We start from the raw sequence: 18,366 nt of genomic DNA, 5'->3' as shown, positions 1-18,366 counted from the left end.
TAGCTCAAGCACAGATTCTTTCCTTCATCCCTAAATAGTGCAGTTTTCACTGGAAAGGGAAATATTCTCATAAGATTCAAACATTAATGTAGAATAAAAAATTGGCAATATCTGATTTATGGTATATATATTTTAAGACCAAATAATATATTGATATACAATAGATCATTCTTCCTTTTCCCACTGTCACTAGACCCTGATCTATCTTAAGAACTGAGCCCCTTCCCCAAGCTCCAAATAAGACATTTATATGACAGCTTATCAGACTTGAGGTGGAGACAAAGAACCTAGGGTGAATCCAGAGGACAACTATATCTACTAGATGAAGTCATTAGACAATTTTTGGCTCTTTTGTTTTGTTTCTAGTTTATAGCCTATAAGCTATATATATACTAAACTATACACTAAAGTGTAAAAAATGATGATTTGATATATGAATATAATGTGAAATGATTACCACAATCAAATAATTAGCACATTCATATTTGTGTTATCATTATGCATGTGTGTACATGCATAGAACATGTAAGATATACTCTAAGCAAATTTCAAATGTACAATATTCTGAACTACAGTCACCAGGTTATACATTATATCCTCAGAATTTAACTATTTCATAACTGAAAGTCACACCCTTTGATCAACTTTAGAAATAAGAGCTTGTACCCAATTCAACTAAACCTATTTCGAGGAATCTCGGGCTGAGTGTTCATAAGTGTCCTTTGTGCAGACAAAAAAGTCCTTTCAGGCAAAGTCAGCATATCCCAATGTCAGGCATGAAAATGTTATTTTCCTTCACTGAAAAGTTTTTGCTTATTGTTTTCAATGGTTAAGCTATGTGCTTTCCAGAGAAAAGGTTTGAAAAGCTACTATTTTCTTACGTGATTATACCAAGCAACCAAATGTAAATGAGAGCTGGATTTTTTTCCCTCCAGCATTAGTCTTCTGCTTTCTGTTTTATGTGTGGTTTATATAATCTAGCAGCATATATTTTTCCATCTATTTTTATTATTTGGCAATTGTTTTTTGCTTTATACCTACTTAAGATGTATCCAATGTTAAGTTTCAGAGAAAAATAAACCTGCACCTCCATGGACAGTTAATCTAAACAAAGCAGCCAAGAATATACATTGAATAAGGGAGAGATTTTTTCACAGATCATGTTGGGACATTGGACAAACACAAGCAAAAAATTGAAGATAGATCATCATCTCACACTCTACACAAAATAACTCAAAAAGGTAAAAGTCATAGATGTAAAACCCAAAACCATAGAGTACATAGAAGAAAACATAAGCAAAATACTCCATGATATGACTTCACTGGTATCTGTAGATTTGCCCCCAGTAGCAAAGGAAACAAAAATAAATATAAACAAATGAGACTACTTCCAAATAAAACATTTCTGCACAGTGAAAGAAACTATCAGTAAAACAAAAAGACACCGAACTGAATGGGAGAAAGTTTGTTCATCATATATCTGACAAAGGGCTTATCTCCAAGATATATTAGGAGCTAAAAGGCACATCTTTAAAGAAGACATACAGATGGCCAATAAGCACATGGGAAAATGTCCATCATCACTCATCTTCAGGTAAATGCAAATCAAAGCCATAATGAGACACCTGTGAGAATGGCCCACATCAAACAAACAAAAACAAAGAAACAGAAATCATAAGTGTTAGGGAGGATGTGGAGAAAAAGGAACCCTCAGACACTGCCCCTGTGAATGGACACTGGCCCAGCCCCTATGGAAAACAGTATGAAGGTTTCTCAAAATATTAAAAATAGTCTACTTTATAATCCAGCAATTTCACTCTTAGGTATCTACCCAAAGAACACTAATTCAAAGGGGAATACACATTGCTATGTTCATTGCAGCACTATACAACAGCCAAGTTACAGGAACAATTGAAGTGTCCTAGGAGAGAGGAGCAATTTTAAAATTTCATCTATTCAATGGAATATTCAGCTATTTAAAACAAGATGAATCATTGCCATTTGTGACAACATGGATGGAACAAGAGTAGATAATGTGAAGCAAAATAAGCCAGAAGGAAAAAGACAAATACTGGATAGTATCACTTATACATGGAATACAGAGAAACAAAACAAAGGGTAAGACAAAAACTAACCAATAACTAACTATAAAAATCTGACAATGGAATTGAGGCTACAAGACAGAGAATGGGAGTGGAGAAAACAAAGTTGGGAGGGGGCAAAATGAGCTATGGGGGGTAACTAGGGGTCCCTTGGTGGGTGTGGTGACATGCATCTGAGGAGGTGTGACCTATGCCTTTGAACAGTGTTGCAAACTAATGTTACCTCAGTAAAATATGTATGTATATATATACACACACAAATATATATAAACATGTATCATTATATTATGCTCCTGAGTGTATGAAGCAAATGCATACTTCTTTAAACAAAGGCACAATAAAATCATTGATGTAATAGATATTGTAATTTATTGGAAAGAATACTGCATCAAATTAGTAAATTGGTAATATTTTAATAACTTGTTTTAAATTTAATAACCTATTTTTTTAAAAAAAGTGTTCTTGTCATTTACAATGCTGAGGAAAAGCTACAGATAAGAGAAAAACATTTGTTGAAATGGATTAGGTAGGCATGGCACCTACATAGTTATGTATATAGAGACAAATGAAGGGAACGTTTATTAAGAAATTTGTATATAGAAAATACCTTATTTGGTCCTCTAACATAGGTTACATGCAGAAATGACATGTTTGTTTTTCTTAGGCAGGCTGATACACTGAAAACAGTGACATATTTGCTGAAGACAAATATGTTGAGTTTTATTAGCCTAAGAGAAGTGTATCTGTAGCTATTAATAATATGTATGTGAACACACAGGGTTAAGTATTTTATAAGCAAACTGCATATGTATTATAATGCCACTAATTTAGCATATGTGTGCATTTTTAATAATTCCACTTTCAAACTTTTTCTCATCTCCCATGGTCTCTTGCTTTTTATATACTTACAAAGGCTTTATTATTATGAAATACTGAGGAACAATACATGCATAAAATATGATTTTTTACCGCAAGAATCTTTTAACGAAAGCTACTTGGATATAACCAGAATGAACACCCAAAATAAAAAATGCATATTGCACAGAAAGTTATAGGAACAGAGACACAAGGCTGAGGAAAGAATTACTCAGAAGGCAAATGGCATATGATCTGTATCTTGAACAATTAATAAGATTTCTGCAGGTTCAAGGGAAGTCAAAAAACCACAGACACAAAGGATTTCCAATGTCTATAAAAATAGTCTACCTTATAATCCAGCAATTTCACTCCTAGGAATCTACCCAAAGAACACAAGATGAATAACTGCTTTATAAGTTGCTCAAGGTCTTCTTGGATATACATATTATATAAATCAAAATAAAAGAATAGAACAAATGATAGCTACAATAAGAATTTGCAGTTAGAAAATGTGGTTATCACCATTTCTAGAACCAAATTTTTCTCAAACACAAATGTATGCAGTATGTGAAAACAGAACATAAACAGGAAGACATGGTTAAAAGCAAAAGGTAAAAGAAAAAAGGCAGAATATAAATTGAATTTGTTGCATAAAATAATTAAGTAGCATCTTTACATTCTCTTCTCTCTTTCATGCTTTGGAAATAATTTAGTTCCAGTATTTAAGCTATCATCAAAATCAATAATAAAACAAACACATCCCAAGAAAAAAACACAGGCCAAGAATGTACAAGGGTAATGAAGTGAGTATGTAACGACATCTTTTGAATAAAAAGAAACTGGAAAGATAGTGATAATTCTCACTAGGGTATACAGATTAGAAAAAAATATTTTAAATTAGTACATTTTTACCTTTTAAAAATTAACCTTTTGTATGTGAATAAGACGTTTCAGAAAAAAATTATAATTTTAACACATATTTCAGAAAAGAAGGCTAAATATCAGCAATAACTCATCTCAAAAAATTAGAAAAAATACCAAATTAAATGCAGATACAGTAAGAAAGAAATTTAAAAGTGAAACAACTAGGAAAAAACAGTAGAATAGAGAATTCAAAAATAAATCCATGAATATATGGCTATCCACTGGTGATCAAAGCGACAAATAGAACAACCACTTTGGAAAACTATTTTGTCTCATCTAATAAAATAGTAGATACGCAGACTAATCAATCAGCAATTACACACCTGGTTATGTGCTATATAGAAATGTGTGCAAATGTATACCATAGGACATAAACAAGAATGCCCAGTGTTGGATTGTTTGTATAAATCCAAAACAGGTAACATTCCAAATGTTAGTCAACAGTATGATTTTTTTTTTTATTGGAGTATAATGATAGAAGTACTATTACACATCAATAACAAAAACAGTTATGTGCAACAAGACAATCTCAGAAAGTTAAAACAGAAATCTAGATATAAAAAGACACACTATCTGATTCCATTTAAAATGAGTTTTAAAAATAGGTAGAACTCTAGTGTTTAACAACACATGCTTAGATGCTGAAATTATAACCAAAAGTAAGGAAGCAATTAATACCTGTGATGGTAGGCATGAGCTAATGATTGAATGATCAGGAAGACATATAATGAGGTCTTCCCAGAAGTGTTCCACTAACTAACCTTGTTGGTGATAAAGACTGACAGTTTTGTGACAAACAAAGACCTACATTTGTTTGATAAATGTGTCCACATTTCACAATAATAGAGTTAAAAATTAATTGTGGAAAATACAGGTGATTCGAGTCAAGTGAATGTCAAAAGAATTCCTAAAATACCTAAATAACAGAGGGGAATATTAACTTCTTTTATTAAAACCCTTTGTTATGTTTTATTACTGGTCCTCCTGGCTATTAGAGAAGCTGAGAGACACTAGCAGAAATTTATTGATACCTGAAAAACACTCAAGTCCTAAAATGCCATCAATTTTGCTCCAGGAATGGAGTTAGATTTCACAGTAAATGACTGGAAAGGAAGATTTAAATGTATTCTTCTATGGCTGCTACTTCCCTTCAATTTCTTAATTGTCAATAAACATTATTATCTAAGGGTTCAAGCAGGTTATTTCTGAGCCTCTTGACTTTTTTTAGGTATGATGGAACAGCTATATCCCTCACACTAGAGAGGGTACACACGCATGTCACTCTTCACATGCCACACAACATTAGTAAAGGGTAAGATAGTCAAAATATGCAACGTTTTTGATTAACATATACTCAACATGTACACTCTATCACATAGCTCCCTGTTAATGTATAGCTTACTGCAAAGCAGATATTTTTACCAATTATCCCTCCTCAAACCTCTCCTTTATGTTCCTGTTTATGTAAGAGTCAAGTTCTGTTTAATTCAAGTCCAAGACTTAACATGACTCGTCCTTCACATCACACCTCTGCTCAAATAAATAGATACCACCTTGATCTTCCCCAGATGAAGGCAGACCAAAGACTTCTATGCCCAAAACAACTGGTTGTATCCAACACAGATGTACTGATGCTTTCCTAAGTCATTAGAAGAAATGGTATGGAAGACCATAGCTTTTATTAATTAGAATTTTGCAAAAAAAAATGTGTTTGTGTGTGTAGATGCTATGTGACAGGACATGTGGTATGATGAAGGAGAAAGCACAAAAACACAATTGACAACAGGCAACTAACTAATCACATGGAAGCAAGAGGGCTATAATAATACAGATCACTTTAGACAAAGTGATGTGTGACGTAAATTTACCCAGGGCCACAGGGTATTCTGAAACAATAACAGGGTAAAGTCAAGTTAAGAACTGCCTTCATTTGTCTAACAACCAGAAATATGTTCCTTTCTTCAGGGCAACCCTATGGAGGGTTAAGCTGATCTGCTGTGCTGAGCAAACAGAGGGCTGCTCACCAACAGCATCTGCTAGGGTCTTGAGAAAGCTGTTCTCTCTTAATAGAGACCATTTTCCATTTTTATTTCCTCTGGTATATAAACTCTTAAAGAAATGATGCATTGCATGGAAATTCATCCACAGCTGAGAGTGCAAATAAGGGAAGAAAAACAAAATCATAAAAGACATTAAAAGGTACATTTCAGAAAACAAGTTTACTCAGTTTCTTAAGCAATGAAGCATTCATGTTTTCAATTTTAACAGAGAGGCAGAAAATATAAAAACAAAGTGATTCCCAGGGAAAAGATATGCTTACCATGCCTGAGAAAAGTTGGTTATTTTTAAACTTTTTCCCCTTAAGAAAAAGGAAATTGTGTAGCTGTGGATTTTGGTTGTCTCCTGAGAGAGTTGGCATGCTTTCAATTTGTGTGAAGGAGGCAAATGTTTGCTAACCTATTTGGGAAAGAAAGCGCATAGAAGTTAAAGCAGCAGAAGCATGGACTGTATTGCATTTACTGTCCCAAGTTTGAGAGTGTCTTGTTACATGTGGGACTTCCATTGTCAAGCATTTGGTGATTATGGTGAGCTGTATTTTGAGAAACCAGTGACTAAGATTCAAAACTAATTCTCTGAAAACCAGAATGTGTTGCTGAAAATGCACACCTTCTTAATGTTTACATATATTTAGATGTCTGATGTGTAATTATAGCATATTGGTCTCGAGAACTCTCATCTAAGCAATTCCCTTTTTGCCAAAGGAATGAGGTTGATGAAATTTCCAGACATTAAAGCAGTTTCTCTGCACTTACTAACTGATGTATAATGATTTGGAATTCATTGATCTCAGTGAAGCTTAAACATTAAATGAAGAATGGTAAAATATCTCCTTCAATCTTTGGTTGCAAACTTTCAAGTACATAGCTGACCTTTTTTTCCTTCCTCAACTAAATGCACTTTAAACACATATATTTATGTCATAAAGAAGAAGTCATTGATTCTCAAATTTTATTTATATTAGATCTGAATATCTAGCAATGTAAGCTGAGGCAGAAATTCATTATATGTAGCTTTTACAAAAATTTTATTTTATTGATGAAAAAGGTTTCCTATTGCAACAGTGTATTGATCTTATTTACATGAATAATTAGTTATATTTTACTTAAGCCACTTTATTGAATATGGTTTATTTGTGTTCTTGGGTCAACTGGTTAATGTGGTTCCCTGTTACACTTAAAAGCATGCTGTATTTATTAATAGCTACTATTAAATGGCAGCCGATGATTACTGAATGCCTCTTTGTGACAGACACTATGCTAGGGGTTTCATGTGCATTACCTCAACAAATCTGTATATTATCTCCCCACTAAAAATGTTTAATTTTCCACAAGCACTTAAGGCAGCAATAAAGACAGGATTCAAGCCCAGATTGGTTTGATTCTAGAGCATGTAATCTTATATTTTTTTATGATAACTAGGAGAAAGGAGCTCCAATATGGATGAAAAGTTGCTTCTGTCATAAGAAAGGTCAGAACAGTGGGGTTAGTACACCCGAGCTACCATGTGACTAAAGCCAATTTTATGTCAGTAAGACAATCCTAATCCACTGAAGACATCACCTGCTTGAGGAAGAGGAGCTAGGAACATTTACAGTGACATTTCTGCAATGATCAACTATTTCAAAAAAAAAAAATTGAACATGCATTGTTTCAGGACCTAGAGCAAGTGTTAAAATGAGAGACTATATACGTAGGGACTCACGGGTCATCCCCCAAAATGTTTTCATTTGGTACAAGTTAAAGGGACTTGGAGCTCCAATGTTATTCCAATTTCTCACCTAGCCAAATCCAAAATACCTGAGTGACTTGATATCCCTCCTATTCTAGAAGACAACAATAGTACGGAATCAAATAAATGTTAAAGATTCATATTTGGGTCAGTGTTCCATTCTTTTGGAAATTTTGTATTTACAGTCTTTTAAAAGTAAAAATTTCATAACAAGATAAAGCTCTTTTAATTTTTATTGTTTTCTTGCAGAGAAATAGGTAGAATTTCATTTTCTATCTTCCTATGTTTTCTGATTTATTAAACATTTGAGCAAATACTTAAATGAAAAACAAGTATAAAAAAAGATAAATCTCAACTAGTCAAAGTATTGCACCTTATTTTTTGCATTTTCTTTTTAAAGGAGAGTGATTTAATTCATCTTGGAAAAAATTTCAAGATTAATTACAAGGTTATACGGACCTTTTCTTGTGGCAATTCTTGGTATTTAACACGTCTTTAAAAAGTGTTCAGACAACTAGAATCTCTCCTTTCCCACAATGATGGTTATAATTTTTAACTTTTGGTTGAAGTGAAAATACAAGTAGAAAAGTGAACTATTCACAGATGAGAGATCAATGAGTAATCCAAAAAAGGGATATAGTCTTGTTAGTAACTACAATGTGAGATATAGTACATCACCAACACACTGATCCACCTCCAAGGCAAACCTTATTTTGTCTTCTGACTCAGATTATTTTTCTTAATATTTTAAATAAATGAACTCATACAGCATGTATTTATTTGCTGTGTGTCTTCTGTGCCTTAATATAGTGGACTAATTCAATGTAGTGTAACATGTTGTTAATTCATTTTCATTGCCATATGTTATTTCACTTCTAAGAATATACCAAAATCTCCTTATCCATTCTAATGCTGATTAATAATTTAAATGGCTTCTAATTTGGGGGTGTTACATAAAATGCTTATTATAATTATTGCTGTACATGTCTAGCACAAAACCACAGTCATCTGAGGTACTCTATACACAGAAGCAAAAATAGTTGGACCACAGAATAAGTATTTTTCCAACTTTGGTAGAAAGTATCAAATAGCTTTCTAAAATTCTTGTACCAATTTATACCCGCACCAGCAGTTGATGAAAATTCCAGTGGTTTCATATTCTCACTTCTTATCAGTTTAACTTATAGGTTATACTATCTTTAAGTAAACAAAAATATAACTTTACAATAAACATTTTAATGTATTAATAAAGAGGCGATCGTTATGATTAAAAAAACAGACCCTAGTGTTTAAAAGTACAAATCTGGGGCCTCTCCAGTGGTACAGCGGGTTGAGAGCTGCACTGTGAAGCTGTGCACAGCCTCTGCAGCATGGATTCGATTCCCGGCTGGCCAGGGAGAAACTAACATGGCGTGGTAGACCTCTCCTGCCTCACCCACTGCTCCCATCAGCAGTGTCCTCAGTCCATCTGCCTGTTATGCTCCCTGCTCTCTCTGGTGGATTCTCTTACCCTCCCATGCCTCTGACCTGTACCCCAGTTCTTTTATAAATAAATAAATCTTTAAAAAATAAATTAATTAATTTAATAAAAGTACAAATCTGAAGGTTCAATACTGTTTGAACCATAACCCTACTGTTTCCACTTTTTGTGATGGCCAACACCTTTCTTTGCCTTTCTAAGCTTGGTTCCTTATATGAAAAATGGGAGTAATATTATGGGATTAAAATAGTCAATTTAATCATAGTACCAGTAAAATAGAATTCACATATTTATTACTACTATCTGAAAGTATTCTGATATTGGCTGAAACAACCAAGAATTCAAAGGTAACCCAAATATTATGTTTATAAATACTCTATAATCCTAACTAATGAAAACCAAGAAAAGGGAGACTAGTAATCATTTTTCTGTATTTGAAATGAAAAGCTTAATGCCATGTTAATAAAGATATGATGGTATTTCTAAGAGATTAATAGCAGGGAGTCCAGAGTCAGAATGTTAATATATGAATGCTAACTTCACCACCACTTATGAACTGATGACTCTAGAGAAGTTGCTCTTTCTTTGCCTATGGGTCCTCATATGTAAAATGTGAATAGAGTCTCCTTCATGAGGGTATACAGGTTATCAGATAAAAATACCTGTGAAGCACTTAGAATCTAAAGGATAGTAAGCTTTTAGTAACAGACAACTAGAGCTAATTTTATAGTTCCAATAATTTACTCATTTTTAACTAATATTGGGAATAGAAATCAGTGAATAGAATCGTAATTCATTAAGAATTGACACCAGTATATTGGATACTCTACCATACCTCCTAGGTTTCAAGACAAAATTTCCCACCCTGTCAATAAGATTTTTCATAGATTACACTTTAGGAAAGCATGTAAACTTGTAGCAGTATTGTATGGTTTCTATATATATAATCCTTGTAAATATGGTTAAAAAACAGTGTTATGTGTGGGTGAATTCAAGTTGTTAGACATAGTGAGTAGATAAATAAGCAACATCTTCTCAATTATGGTGAAAAAAAGACATATATCCTTCTTTTGCCACCCTAAGCTCTGTAATTTAAAAATAAAATTGGAAATCAAAGTCCTTTAGTCCTCTTGTATTCATGTCTTATAAAATCAGAGATATGTAGACTCTAAATGAATATCAAGTTCTCTGCCCCTTTTCCATGCCTTCAGGTAGACAGTTATGTATATTACTTATGATAGTTATCTAGGGTCTCCCTGGTGACATAGGGGTTAAGTCTCAGTGCTGTCATCCTATCACTGCTGTAGCCTGAGTTCAATCCCCAGGCAGGGAACTAAACCACACATGGTATAGCAGACCTCTTGTGTCTTACCCCCTGCTTCTCTTAGCAGTATAGTTCAGTAGATCCACCTGTTCTACTCCCCATTCTCTCTCTGTTGAATCCTCTCACCCCCACATCTCTGGCGTACACCCCAGTTCTTCTATGAATAAATAAATCTTACAAAGAAAGATAGTTATCTATAAATATGCCTTTTTTCTCCACTAAATCACAACATTCTATATATCTCTATCATACCCAACAAGGAGACCTCAATCTTCTACATAAGTAATCAACATTTGTTAATTGAATTGCATTCATTTGTTGAAATCATAAAACCCCAAGCCCAAAAATATATTCACTATACTATACTATAATCATTATACTAAACATATTACTTTGGACCACAAGACAAAGTATATAAATGGCTATGAGAAGTATGGTGGTAAAATAGCAATCAAATGAATATTTAAGAACCACTGGACTGCTGACACTTTTACCAATATCTCATAGTTAACCCAACTTCTTATTTTTCCTAAAACATGGAAATTATGTTTTGCCTAGGTCTGGTTCATAATTTTGCACACATGAATACTGAGCAGCTCAAATCTGGAAGAATACATCTTTTGGCGTTTTATGCACCATTCCTGCTAAATTAAAGAAAATCCAAATAATCAATGGAGAGATTTGTGCTTCGTATAAAAGAAGAATTAGTAAGAAATAAACCAAGATGAACAAGCTTCTTTTTCTTCAATTTTATTTCTGTTCATCTTTCAATAAAGAATACATATCATATACCGATATTACTCATGCTTCCAACAAGTATTTAGTAAGCATCTACTTTTCCCACTGCATTGAGCCAAATATGTACCATAAAGATGGATCAAATGAAGTTCATGCAGTTAAAAATACAATAAGACATGTATTCAAATAAATCTAAATCAAGGATTAGAAAACAGATGATGGCCGATGATTTATGACATATCAGAGTGATGATTATTTCATTGATGGGATAAGGAATGATTATTTGGAGGAAAAACATCCAACCTAGGCTGAGTAATAAAAGCTTTTCTATTCATGCTACACTCTTCCCCTTATGATGTGGATTACTCTAGTTTCCCATTGAAGTAAATAAGTCAGCATTTTACTTTTTGAACAATAATCATAAATGATGCTATGATTTGTGGGGGGTTTTAATTTGACCCTAATGTCCACTTTTCAAGGAAATGTGTATTTCACTTAATAACTTGCTTGTGTTTGGTGACTCTGGTCACGCACTGTAAATGCAAAAATGAGTGTCTGGAACAAGACTATACTTGTGGAAAAATTACTTACTTAGCAATTAATGAGCCTATTTTCATTGATGCCTGAGGCACTTGAAAAAATGATGGGAATAAATTGAGGCAATTTATTTAGAAAATGCAAAATTGTTCACATGGATAATATCTGTTACCTGCTACCTCTTACAAGACTTTTTCAATATACTTCAGAAAATGGTGGCAGGGACAATGTAAAATAAAAGCACAATAAAAAACTCAGGAAAAATTATGAAAAATAATTTGACTAAATACTCAAAACCCAGAAGCTATGATGTCATAAGAATAAAGAAGTAAGAAGATGCACATGGTTATGTAACAAGGAAGGGACTGGGAAGAAATGGGAAAATTTTAGGGAAAGGTTTTCTCTGCACAAGTTAAAATGTTTAATAATACACATTGAATAAGAATGAATAAAATATAATAATATTCAATTGTAATTTAGAAATATCCATGGATATTGACAGGATAGATTAAAGAAAGATTAAGGTATTAGGACTGAGTCTATAGTTTTACAAATTCTCTAGAAAATACTCACCCACCTATAATAAATGAAGATGCTTTTAAGGGACTCATTCCCATTATCTAATCTAATTTCTAAGGATAATTTTTCCTCTTCAGGACAGATTATTCTTCCCAGAAGTGGTCATAAGATTGCTAAATTACACAATGCTGACCTAAGCCAGGAAAAGTAGTAGTAGAATGTTCTTCATGGTGAGTCAAGGCATTTTACATTTAGGCTTTTGTTTTTATGTGCTTGATGATAGGAAAAATTTTCTCGCTCAAATGATATCAAAAGTTGAACTTGAAATATTCTCACCAAACTCCAGTATTGGCAAAACTTTACTAACTACAATAGCATAGAAGAAAAGAGCCCATGCCAGACCAGATACAAAGCAAATATTTTGAAGTATATATGTCAAAAAAGTAATCACTTTGGGCCTCCCCGGTGGCCCAGTGGTTGAGCGCTGGGTTGCGAAGCTGCCCGCAGCCTCTGCAGCGCCGGTTCGATCCCCAGCTGCTCCCCGGCCACCAGAGGAGGGTCCCACATGGTGCACAGACCTCTCCTGCCACCCGCTGCTCCCCTCAGCAGTGTACTTCGGTCCTTCTGCCTGCTCTGCTCCCAGCTCTGGCTCTGGTGAGTTCTCTCACCCTCCCAAGCTTCTGACTGTAGCCAGTGCTTGTATAAATAAATAAATAAATCTTTAAAGAAAAAAGTAATCACTTCTTTGGAATCACAAACCTAATTTCTAGCATTGCAGTGGATCTGAGTTCTAAGCAATCTAGCAAAAATAACTACAACTCTAAAGAAAATCTCTAATTTTTTAAATGCTATTAGGAGAGTACTTGAGATCTCTTGGCTCTGATTCAACAAACTTTTCCAAAACAGATTAACAAAAAAAAAATTGGGTAAGTGAAACACAGGAGATCGATAAGCAAACCCCAAAACTAGAATGTAAAAACCAAAGAATAAAGATAAGAATATTATACCAACACTAGCCAGAGATATTTCTATTGTTACTTTTAGGTAGGAGCTTTGCCAATTCCTAGGACACACTGGTAATATCAGTATCACATGTTAATATCCTTACATCTCAATTTTATTTTATTTTTTTAAGATAATTTATTTATACAAGCACTGGGTACAGTCAGACGTGCGGGAGGGTGAGAGAATTCACCAGAGCCAGAGCGGAGAACAGAATAGGCAGAGCGACGAAATACACTGCTGAGGGGAGCAGCAGGCGGCAGAAGAGGTCTGCGTGCCATGTGGGACCCTCGCCCTGCGGCCAGGGATCGAACTGGCGCTGCAGAGGCTGGGCTGGGGATCGAACTGGTGGTGCAGAGGCTGTGGGTAGCTTCACAACCCAGCACTCAACCACTGCGCCACGGGGGAGGCCCCATCTCAATTTTAATTCCTTTTGTATGCAGCTATTCAGGTATAAAGATATATCCAAAGATGTATCCTACAAAGGTAATGTCTTAGGTTTATTATCAAAATTCTCAAATACTAAGCCCCTGAAGTCCACTGGGGAGAAATGTGATTCATGGCTCTCTGGTTTATTTGTAGAAAGTAGTTAAGTGTGAAGAAAACGCTTTCCTCCTATATAGCCAAATGTATTTGCAAGTTCTTAATCCCATTTCATTGATGTTAAAATATTTACACTGAATTTTGTGACATTTTGCAGGTGTGAATAGGCAGTTCTGAATGTCCAAGATTCCTAGATGTCCTTTTTTTTCTAGATACAACTCTAAGTCTCACACGCTCCTCTCATTTATGCAACAGTTTTTAGTTATAGTTCACTTCACTGTTCTAGGAGTTAGATCCCATGGTGATATTTACAGATTTGTATATTTACAAATGTTTAAAGGACATCTTGCTCAAAATGTCAAGAAAGGTGAGAGTCATATGAGGGGTTTATAGGTATATGAAATGCAAAATAGTGCTTGCATTTAAGATTCTAGTGACTGGACTTGGCTGACTAGGTGTACAGCAACTTTTAAAGCATTGTGGCTAAACCAAGCTCATTGTTAAAGCATTGATCTTTACGGTATACTCAGTTTCCAAAACAGTCTAGAGTATATTGAATCCAACCACTTAGAATTCATAGGAAGGAGTATATGTCAATTATACCCAGACTATTCTCTGTGTCTAAAAATCTGGCACAAATAATTTATATTGCACTATGATGAACTCAAACCCTGCAAGAATAACCTGCTTCTGGAAAAAAATCAGACAATGCAGTGACACTGCTGCTGAGAGCCAGTCTGTCTACTAAATATCACAGATTTGATTTTTTAGATCCAGAAAGAAATGATGTAAAGGAAGCACTGGAGCAAGAAATATTGACTCTCCAAACAGCTGCAGGATTTGATGGTACATTTGAATTTTCCCCACAATTTTTACTCCAGCTTTCCATTGTGAGGAAGTTAAGCAATCTGGACATTCCACAACTATGCCAAAAAGGCCTATGAATATGCCAATTTAAAATATAGGTGATATTTACTATTAGCGCTGGATGCTACTCCTTGCTATCTTTTATGTTTTATCCAGATGATCTAATAGGAAAAGTAGGATATTCAAGGGTGGATGTGTGTGTGTGTGTGTGTGTCCCTGTCCCCAGTCATGAAAAACTATTCATGTACTATTTTATAGTCACAGAAGTGAGTTCTGGCAGGGCCACTCCAAGGCATAGTGTGTTTGGACAAATTTCCTTCCACTAATGGTGATGGAAACCATAGTTGGCAAATAATGGGTTTCCATTCAATCCAACAATCTGGCTAGTATAGAAATTGTTCATAAGCAATCAGCATGTTCCAATTTGGTTATGTGCCCATTGAGTGTACCCACTATATACTCTGTTTGGCAATATCTAGTGTCAAGCAACACAGGTCCTTGAAAGGTGAAAGACTCATTTTGCATTTACAAAAAAAAAAAAAAAATGCCTACTGACTTATGGTTACAAATGCAGACTCAGACATATTCCAAATATATTCGCCTTATTTTTCTCTCCTGTTGTAGTTAGAACATCTGTTTTCTAAAACAGCCTTTTCAGTAGCATTTAGTCCTGAAGGTATTATCAAGGAATTCCCTCCAAGCTTACATCGTAGCTGTCAACATCACCCAGAAGGCCTGACATCTAGGTACATTTAAACAGCTGAAGTAGAAAGCATCTGGTTTGTTGCTTGTATTCTTTCTCATAACACCTAACCAAAACAGATAGTTCAAATAAGCAGCCACTGCCTTAGACAATTGTAACTAATTACAGCACTTTCCCTAGATTTCCAAGATGAAAGGGGAAAGGCTTTAGATATTAGCAACTTTATTTCAATATTTAGTCTACCATAATTCAAAATTACAAACTGAAATCATATCTAAATTTATTTGGCAATATTAATTTATGTATATTCACTCATAATCTGTGGAAAACTGAAATCTATTGTCACAGTTTAACTTTCATTAATATCTGTGAGATGATTAGCCCTACAAAAAGTAAGCATGATGAAAATGATTTATCATATGAAACATATAACTTTATTAATTTCAAAATAAAAAAACTAATGCTCTTGTTAAGCAAGGTATTGAATAATTCTAAAATATAAAAAAATTATCTTAACCATTGTCTAAAAATATTTTTACAAAATATTATATAAATTTCTGCTTATGAATAATCCCTGTAAAATTTCTTTATATATAGATTTTTTTTAAGATTTATTTATTTATTTATACAAGCACTGGGTACAGTCAGAAGCGCAAGAGGGTAAGAGAATTCACCAGATCCAAAGCGGGGAACAGAACAGGCAGACTGACGAAGGACACTGCTGAGGGGAGCAGCGGGTAGCAGGAGAGGTCTGCGCACCATGTGGGACCCTCACCCGTGGCTGGGGATGGAACTGATGCTGCAGAGGCTGCGAGCAGCTTCGCAGCCCAGCGCTCAACCGCTGCGCCACCAGGGGAGGCCCTTCTTAATATATATTAATGAAACCTCAATTTACTTACTATCCTTTTCAATTAAATAATCTACAGGATGAAAGAAAAGGTTTATAAATAAAATAATTGTTTCAGCTGCATATTAACCCATCTCACCAAGACAAGCTTTCTATCTGTGGAGAGTCAGATTATCTATTTGTTTCACTTTGAAAAGACATACAAATAATTCTTTTGCATTTGTAAATTGCCATATTATTTTACTTTATGAAAAAAATTTAAGAACAAGCTGAGTAATTTGTCGATCCTTTGAAAATTTCTGTAACAGGTAACAAATTACTATTTACTTTTTAACTACCAGAGAAATTTTAGAAATAGATGGACAACCATACTATGGTTGAAGATAAAGTCAGAATGAACCCAGTGATATTCCTGGAAATGTGGTAGAATGATGTGCAAAGAAACCATCTCTCCCAATACACAGCAAATATTTCTAGTTAAATTTGGAAAATGCTTTTATGAAGTGTGAATACACTGGGCATAAAAGGAAAAATATAAGGCTAATTTTTTTAAATGTTTTAAGTTTGATTTTTATATGAATAAGCAATCCCTGGGTATAATGACTTCATGTATAGAGACGAGGAAAAAATAAACCACACACAGATAAAACATATATACTTATAACTTATATAATAGGAAAAGCCTATTATCTCCTCTTTATATAAACTCCTTCAAGTCAATAAACCTCAAGCAATCCAAGAGAAAAATGAGCACATGGTATTTCACCAAAGAATCCAAGGACCTATAAGCATAAGACTGTCGGCAAGTGGCTAAGTGAAAGTCTAATCACCTTTCAGCAAACACACCATTACTTTTGTATTTAGTTTATATTGCTATGTGGTCATTCTATTTAAAAAAAAAAAAGTGTCTACCAAGAATGACTCATTGAAATGGCTCACTGCAGTAAGATTATCTCACTGATGAGATGATCTCAAAATGATGTGATTATGACATGTATTTATAACTACATTTTCTGAGGGTTCCTTAGTAGGAAATCCTGGGTAGGATTCTCAATAAATATTCGTTTAGGAAATGAATAAGATTCACTGCACAAGTAGAAATATTCTACTTGTTCATGTTCTCATTCTAGAATACACAAGCACACAAAATTTTGCTAAATCTGCAAAATCATTTCCGACATATTCTCTCAAGATGATAAGAGTCTCTTTCCCATAAAAGCTCAAAGTGTTAATTTTAAAATGACTCATGCTTAACAGCATACAACATTATGCAAATACTTAGGGGCAAAACTGTATGTTCAACTTAAATTCTAAAGGCATACCAACTCCAGTTTCACTATTAACGTCCTTAACCTTGTGAAATTATTGTTAAAATATTTTAATTTCACTGAGTCTGAATGAGAGAGAAATGTGGTTACTTTGGCATATGGTTGTCACAGACTGCAGACCACAATTAAGAATTAGTATACAAGTAGAAGAGCAGGCTGACGCACTACAAACAGTTTCTGAATACCAATGTCACATAAGCTTTGCCTAAAAGAATACACAAGGCCAGGCAGGGTAATAATAGGTCAGTCATTTTCAATAGTTACCTGAAAACCTTGTCTAAGTAAATCAACGAAAGGATTCCTGATAAGGGGGAAATGTTTGCTTTCTCAGACTTCAAGTTTTGCCCATCTGTGCCGCCTGTGCTGTCACTGGCTATGTAACAATGTAGGGGCCCCCAAGGGTTGCCAAATGTTCCAGCATATGCAGCAATTGGTATATCCAAGGAAGGGCATTCCACTGACACAGCATGAGCTCCAATCAATACAGACAAGGCGTCCATAGCATATCCCTGAATTAAACTATCAAGTACATGAAGCACATCCTCCACATCACCTAAGTCACTGTTCCTTACTCTCAGTCTTCCTTTAAAGAGGAAAACCTTTGCCAAAGAATCACGTATCCCTCTTCAATTACCACGCTGTCCACAAAATATCCCAAATCAGGCCTTACCGGAAATCTGAGCCATTATGTCATCACCAGCAGTCTTTGTTTTTAAGCCATTTTTTCTGACATGAAATGAAGAGAAAATTCCTCCTCCCTGAACACAGTCCAGGATTACTTAAGGAATATAAGGCATCGTTCTGA

General features: G+C 34.4%; 1 long non-coding RNA gene across 1 annotated transcript in view; it reads right to left on the bottom strand.

The window, feature by feature from the left end:
- Positions 1-17,917, bottom strand: part of LOC119232757 (uncharacterized) — a 69,163-nt gene extending 51,246 nt beyond the window's left edge. The window contains exon 1 of the long non-coding RNA XR_005122195.2: positions 17,826-17,917. This is a non-coding gene — a long non-coding RNA (uncharacterized LOC119232757). The remainder of the gene's footprint in view (positions 1-17,825) is intronic.
- Between the last annotated feature and the right edge of the window lie 449 nt (positions 17,918-18,366).

The sequence above is a fragment of the Talpa occidentalis genome, unplaced genomic scaffold (genome assembly GCF_014898055.3).
Source record: "Talpa occidentalis isolate TD23 unplaced genomic scaffold, MPIMG_talOcc4v2.1 talOcc4.7, whole genome shotgun sequence".
NCBI classification, from domain to species: domain Eukaryota; kingdom Metazoa; phylum Chordata; class Mammalia; order Eulipotyphla; family Talpidae; genus Talpa; species Talpa occidentalis.
This window is presented reverse-complemented; position numbering and strand designations above follow the sequence as displayed.